We start from the raw sequence: 7,648 nt of genomic DNA on the forward strand, positions 1-7,648 counted from the left end.
TGCAAATACTTTTTACTTGCGAAGGTATCGAACAGGCCTAATGTCAAATACGAAAAATATGACTTTGCTTTGTGTGTATGTTTTGTTTAGAAGAACATTCAAAATTGAAATAGTTTGAAAGCTTATCGTTAATTTGTCTACATTTTTACAGAATAGCACTATCGTTACTACGAACAATTTTTAGTGTCGATTGTTAAAAAGTTACAGAGTTAGCGGAGAGAATGTGGTGGTTTGGAGGTGTATGGCGAGTATTAGAAACCATGGGTCGGAACACATCTACAGCTATATTAAACATCACAATGTCCTTGAAAATACATAGCATATCTGTGTGGAATTCTCTAACGCATTTTTTTGGTTACCGACAAAAATCGGTAAAATTAAAGTAATTATTATTAATTAATTTCAAATAAAATCAAAATCAGCTTGAGTCAGGCTGTGGTTTGAACCCACGTCCTTGAAAAAACATATAATATAAGTAAAAAAAATCAGTCCTCAGCCTATGTGAATTGAAACTTCCATCTATTGGCAACATCGAATCTAATACCGTCAGATTTTGTGACCCTTTTTGTAAGTATGAACTTGCCGACAAAAAATATATTTGGTTTGAAACTCAAAAGTGTTCCGGAGTTTGTATTGGAAGGAAATGGACCGACATAGTCCATTTTGGAAGTGAATCTTATTTTGGGAGTCATTCCTTTTGATAGATATTGTGCCCACCAGTCATTTCAGTTGGTTACCGCATAACTTGGAAGTTTTGGGCCACGATGTCTGGAAGCATGGACTTGCCCACGAAAAACATAATGTCGCTTAAACAGGACCACAAGAAGTAGCATCGGTATAAGTCCATATTTACATTAGGCAATTTTCTTTGCTGCAAATTTAAGTTTGTAGGTGAGAGAGGGTGTTGAGAGGCAAAGGGTTACCATATGCCTCACCTCTCTCTCCATCAAACTGACAATTGCCGCAAGGAAAGTTGCCTAATATAAATATAGACCAATTTTTCAAAGGATCTTCGAACAGATCCTAAACTGCACATAAACAAAAATGTTGAACTTTTTTAGGAGAGGTACCCTAAGGAGAAGACAGATATGGACCATTTCTGAAAACATTTGGGCAAAGTAATAGATCCAAAGTTTAAACGGTTGTTCCGTTCAAGAGATATAGCTCGTACTATTTTAGTTACATTTATTAAACTTTTGGGGGGATGTACCGGATTGTGCGAATGCATCAGAAAACAAAGTGATACTTTGGTCTGTTCCTTTACTTTTCAAAATGGTAAAACCGCCAAAAGTAGCAAAAGTGTAATCTGCTTCCATATGAATTGTATGGTGTCTGAAGTAAAGGAACGCTTTTCGAGTAAAAAGTTGTAAAACTTGAAGATTCTTGCACGTAAAGGAACAGAGATACTTGTTTGCTTTTTACCTGCGTTAATAATTACCAGTTTTTGACGTTAAGAAACACGTAGTTGTTAAGTACATCGGCGATAAGAAACCGAAAACATTAGGTGTGTCTTTTTACGTGATAATTTGTAATAATTATTACGAAATGTTACTAAATGCTGTCTTTTTACACAAAAGTTCAGTAAAAGAGAGCGAAGTGAGAGAACAATTTTGACAGTTGTTTGCTGAGAAATTGCTAAAAGTTGCTGAAAGATTTTTTTCCAGCAACATTTAGCAAGTTCGATCAGCTGTTTTTTAATCATCTGCTAATGGTCAGCTGCTCAATGTTTATCTGATTTTAGTGAAAAAATACTATAAATATTACTATTCAGGTTTATTTATTGATTATTTTATTAATATATTCATTATTTTTTTATTTATTTCGCTTAAAATTGAAGAACTTTTTCATTGCCTTGGAGTTATTTTTTCGTTCATGCTTTGGCGCCAATGTTTTTGTTTTGGTTATCAACTGTTATCTTGCTAAAGTTTACTAAATGCTGTCTTTTTACTTTTTTCTCTATTTTCGTATCAAAGAGCAACATCTCTCTTACTCTCTGAAAAGAAGTTACTGAATAATTATTACTGAAAAAGTAAAAAGACACAACTATTGTATATTATTTGTCATTTGTAAAGGCTTTGCCTAATTTATTTATAAAATTGAAAACAAAAACAAATACATGTATTTTGTTTTTGTTTTTTGAACGCACACGCAACGCGCAATTAATTATAGCTTTGTTCCTTTACTTGTTTAATGGTAAGAGTGGTAAAAGAGAAAAGTGTCAAAATTGTTCAAAATTGCTCTCCCATGAACATTTTTACCAGAAAAGTAAAGAAACGGAAAAATGGTAGATCCAGCAGCAATGTCAGAAAACACATAAAAAAATCAATTTTCGTCTTTTATTTCACAGTTTTTAATTTAGTTTTGTCAGTGTTCGACTTTTTCTTCGGTTTTTCGTCCATTTTGTGAGATAATCGTCAAACATTTTCGCTCTCTCTCCCCTTTCACTCTCTTAAAAATTGCTTCCAGTTTTGCCACTTTTCGGTTAAAAATGGTAACAAATGGTTAAAATGGTAACCTCAGGTAAGTAAAGGAACACAGCATGGTACAATAAAGGAGAGGTAGGCCAGGTATGAAAATCACTGAGAAATGTCACCCTGCAGCCATGGCTTAAAACGTCAAATGGCATGGTACAATAATAATGGTAGATGTACCTGTATAGCTATCCCGTATTACAAAAACATATGGAACTTAAAGATTCACTTTTTATATGTTAAAAGTGCCATATAGTGTAAAAAATTTCTTTAGCTAGGCTCCAGAATATTCTTATTGGAAAAGTGTTCCAAAAATAGCAAAAGTTCTTCACAAACTTATGACAGTGAATAAATGTCATTCACTTATTTTCTACTTGGCAAGTTTGGCTAATCTGACATCGTGATTGCTGGTATCCGATTTGCAGATAAATGTCAGCGGAATTTTACAAAAATTGTAATTTTTACATTCCCGTACTTTTGGAACAAATTTAAATTAATATCAATATTTGATAAATTGTTCATTCGTAAGCTTTGCTAAAAAAATCAACAATTTTATTTTGCCACGCGATTACACGTTTGTTGTCCTTGTTTTCAATTTTAAGATATAGTGTTACAGCAAAAGTTTTTTGTTGGAACAATTCAGCGATACATCTACCTTTATGATTGCATAATGTCAAAAACAGTACAAAATGTCAACCCTGCTTTTGACAGGCCATAAAAAGAAAAAAATTGTAATCAGCTGTTAGCTGTGGCCTACCTTTACTTTATTCTACCATCGAACACAGCTTATGTAAAGCCATCAAGCAATTCACACAGTCTGTACATGGTAGAACAAGAAAAGGTAGCAGCAATACCCAGCTGACTGAACTGGGTTGTAGTGTAAAGGGCTGTTTATACCATCTATCAATGTCATATGAGCTGTCATTTCTTTCACCCATTTGACATTCTCTATGTTTGTCAAAATTGACGTCATCCATACAACTTTCAATTTGTGCGTTCATACCTACAAGTGTTATTTTCGTATGACATAACCTATAAATATAAAAACAGCTGTTTTTGTCATTGTTTACATTTATTGTTGAGTTGCAAATTTGCGCAAATTTTAATTTTGGTTAAAGGAAAATGAATATCTATCATGTTTGTTGTGGTAGAATAGGATTTTGGGGTTATAGAGGCATTTATGTTTTTGCCACAAAGCAATCATTTCCAAGACTGCTTCTTTCGACCAATCGATCTGAAAATTACATTATAAACACTCTTTGTTTACTTTTCTAAATATTTAAATATACATAACTTTCCATTTTCTTCTTTAAAAGATTTTGTTTTTCTTTTTGAGAATGTTAGAAAACAGCTGATAAATTTATGATTACATGCAAGAATGCCGTATCAAATAGAGCGCTCCCTAAATGAAAAATTTACATATGAGTTGCCAAATCATTTTGATAGATGAAAATTTTCATAGTGGTCACACTATGTGTACAACATTCGCAGGTAGAAAATTTGACATCTCACACGACATTGATAGATGGTGTAAACAACCCTTTAGTGTCAAATTTCATATGACATTTTATACATTCATTTCTATTTCGATGTACATTAGGGACATATACTTAGTCTACGTTGGTGGTATAAAAGTTTCCCCAAGAACTTTGTCGGTATCGGACCACGCCTTCATAAAGCCCCCATGGAAAGGTACCTCCCGATTTTCCGTATTTTGAAGGTTGTGGCTTCAATATTCCACCAAAATGGCTGAAATTTTGTATTTAGTCTTCAATGTGACATAAAACTGTTCGCCAGAAATTTGTCTGTATAGGTCCACGCTTTCATATTACCCAATTTCCGACTAAAATTCGTCGGTATAGGTCCACGTTTCGATATAGCCCCCTTAGAGCGGTACCTCCCGATTTTCGTAATACTGAAGATTGTGACGTCAATATCCCACCGAAATGGCTGAAATTCATTATTTAGTCTTCCAAGAGATATAAAAAATATTCTAGAAGAGTATTATCAGTTTAGGACCACGTCTTCCTATATCCCCATAGAAGCGTACTTCTTGATTTTCGTTATTTTTTAAGTTTTAGCCACATTCTCTTACCGAAATATAGGAAATTTGGTATTAAGTCTTCTTTGAGTCTAAAAACTTTCCGTCAGAAATTTGTCGGTATAGATCGACGTTTTGAAATAACCCCCATAGAACGGTGCCTCACCATGGTAGAATAAGAAAAGGTAGCAGCAATACACAGCTGACTGAACTGGGTTGTAACGTTAGTGTCAAATTTCATATGACATTTTATACATTTATTTCTATTTCGATGTACATTAGGGACATATATTTTTTGAGAAAAAATATATCATTCGGAAAAAACCATTTCCCAGAAAGACTTCTTCATATCAATGATATGTAACCTCCTCCAAGTTCGAACGATAAGCCGCGCAGTAGATCCCCGCTTGTAGAGGCGATACAACGTTTGTTAATATGTGAGGTATTTTGTTAAAATTTAAAAAAATAAATCCCTAATAAACATGTGCTTCTTTGATTTCTAAAACAAAGCATTGAAACAGCTTCTCATTTTTCTATGAATTTCCAGCGACCCCAAACTTTTCTGCAAGAATTCTACTTTCTGCGAGAATTTATGCATTTAGTGGAATGATGTGGAACCATAAAAATTGAAAATGTAACGAATTTTCATTCATGTTTTCCAAAATATTCAACCAAATGTGAAAAATTATTAGTTTTTTAAATTCCAATAATTTATAGACATTTCCTTGTTTTGTTTACAAATACAACCGGCAGTAACGTTACAAACAAAAACAAATTCCTTTGTGGTTGTTGTTCGAGTTGTATTTGTTGCAGTATTAACTTTACCTTATATTTGTTCTACCATGCATATATGGGGCCATAGAACAGTCTAGAAATACACGTAAACGCCAACAAAGTCGACAAGATTCATTGAGTCGGGAAAATGAACAGGACAGGAATACTATCCGACGTGCTGAAAGGCGTTCTGATATATCACACCGCAACGAAGAACAAGGTAGAAATATGTACTTCTGTTCGCCGTTGTTTCCGCACCAAGTTGAAAAAATCAATAAAAACCAAATAAATGCAAGTTCTGACTACATATCGGAAGTTTTTTGTCTGGTAGATACATTTCCTAGCTCGGATAATGAATACCAGTTTTGTCGAACGTGTAGCAGAGCTATAAAAACCACAAGAAAACCAAACATTCGTTTAACAAATGGTCTTCAATTTCCTAATATCCCTGATAGTTTGATTGGCTTAACATCTATTGAAGAAAGACTGGTAAAGGGTTGTTTACACCATCTATCAATGTCGTATGAGATGTCAAATTTTCTACCTGCGAATGTTGTACACATACACTGCCGCTCACTTGAATAGAACCCCCCTGCAAAATTTTATTCTACCTCCATTTTTTCCGAATTATACATGATATGAAGTTTTTAACTTTTATTATATTTTGCTTTATGTGTTTGGAGCATGGCAGAACAACCAGGTAGTGGTATCACACCAGCTGATCGAATATGAAAAGTCAAATCCCTTTATAAAAAAATATTTTTGTTGTAATTTCCCCAACAACATAAAGAAAGTTTTGACATAACATATTCAAAATTTTACGATGCCACTACCTGGGTAATTGTGCCATGGTTTGGAGTAAACTTAGTCATTCATTTGCTTTCAAATCCACTTTGTATAAGAATTATGCAGGGAAAGCAAAATAAAGTCAAAAATTGATGTAATAAATTTGGCTCATTTGAATAGAACCCCCATTTAAAACTTTCGAACACAGAAAGATTGTATTAGAATATCGATGCATATTCACTCTATATTGAAAACGAAGTACTTTCAGTACTATTCAGTAAAAGTATATCTCTCCTAATTAAGGATACACCCGTATATCCTGCTTTGGCAAAGATTCTTTAAATAATCAGGTGTAATGCCTAACAAAGCTTGCTTTTTTCTGTCAACAAGTTTATTTTTGGAAGCGTACTGTCTCCTAGAGTCGCATATTTTACGTATAAGTCATTCCCATACAGTTTAGAGAATATTTACCACTGTAGAATATGGTGGCCTCTCCAGGATATCCGCATTTCTATTCAAATCTTTAAGTTTTGATGACTCGAAGTGTACAAAAGTTTGTAAAATCTTGATGAAAATACCTCTTGGGATATCCGAAAATGTTTCTCAATACTGGAAATGCCTGTTTTAGAACTCCTTTGTAAATTGTCGTACCCATTTAGGATGAAAGAAATTAACGCCCAAGTCCTTCATAATTATTAAGGACTCTCCTCATTAAGTAAACAATTGCATAACTATATCACTATTATTTTTGCGTCTATTGCTTGGAAGACCATCTTCTAGATTGTTTCTGTAGCGATGAATGTGTTTTTATTGTGCAGGAACGCATTACTAATTATGAAGGACTTGGGCGTCAATTTAGTTCACCCTAAATGAGCACGTCAACTTATAAAGGAGTTGTGAAACAGACATATCCAGTAGTGAGTAACATTTTTTGATGTCCGGAGTGGAAATTTCATCATGGTTTTATAAACTTTTGTACACTTCGAGTCATCAAAACTTAAAGATTTGAATAGAAATGCGGATATCCTGGAGAGGCCACCATATTCTACAGTTGTAAATATTCTCTAAACTGTATGGGAATGACTTATACGTAAAATTTGCGACTCTAGGAGACAGTACGCTTCCAAAAATAAACTTGTTGACAGAAAAAAGCAAGCTTTGTTAGGCATTACACCTGATTATTTAAAGAATCCTTGCCAAAGCAGGATATACGGGTGTATCCTTAATTAGGAGGGATATACTTTTACTGAATAGTACTGAAAGTACTTCGTTTTCAATATAGAGTGAATATGCATCGATATTCTAATACAATCTTTCTGTATTCGCAAGTTTTAAATGGGGGTTCTATTCAAATGAGCCCAATTTATTACATCAATTTTTGACTTTATTTTGCTTTCGTTGCATAATTCTTATACAAAGTGGATTTGAATGCAAATGAATGACTAAGTTTACTCCAAACACATAAAGCAAAATATAATAAAAGTTAAAATCTTCATATCTTGTATAATTCGGAAAAAATGGAGGTAGAATAAAATTTTGCAGGGGGGTTCTATTCAAGTGAGCGGCAGTGTATGCT

This window comes from Musca autumnalis, unplaced genomic scaffold, assembly GCF_047663935.1.
Source record: "Musca autumnalis isolate F117 unplaced genomic scaffold, ASM4766393v1 scaffold_3, whole genome shotgun sequence".
NCBI lineage: Eukaryota > Metazoa > Arthropoda > Insecta > Diptera > Muscidae > Musca > Musca autumnalis.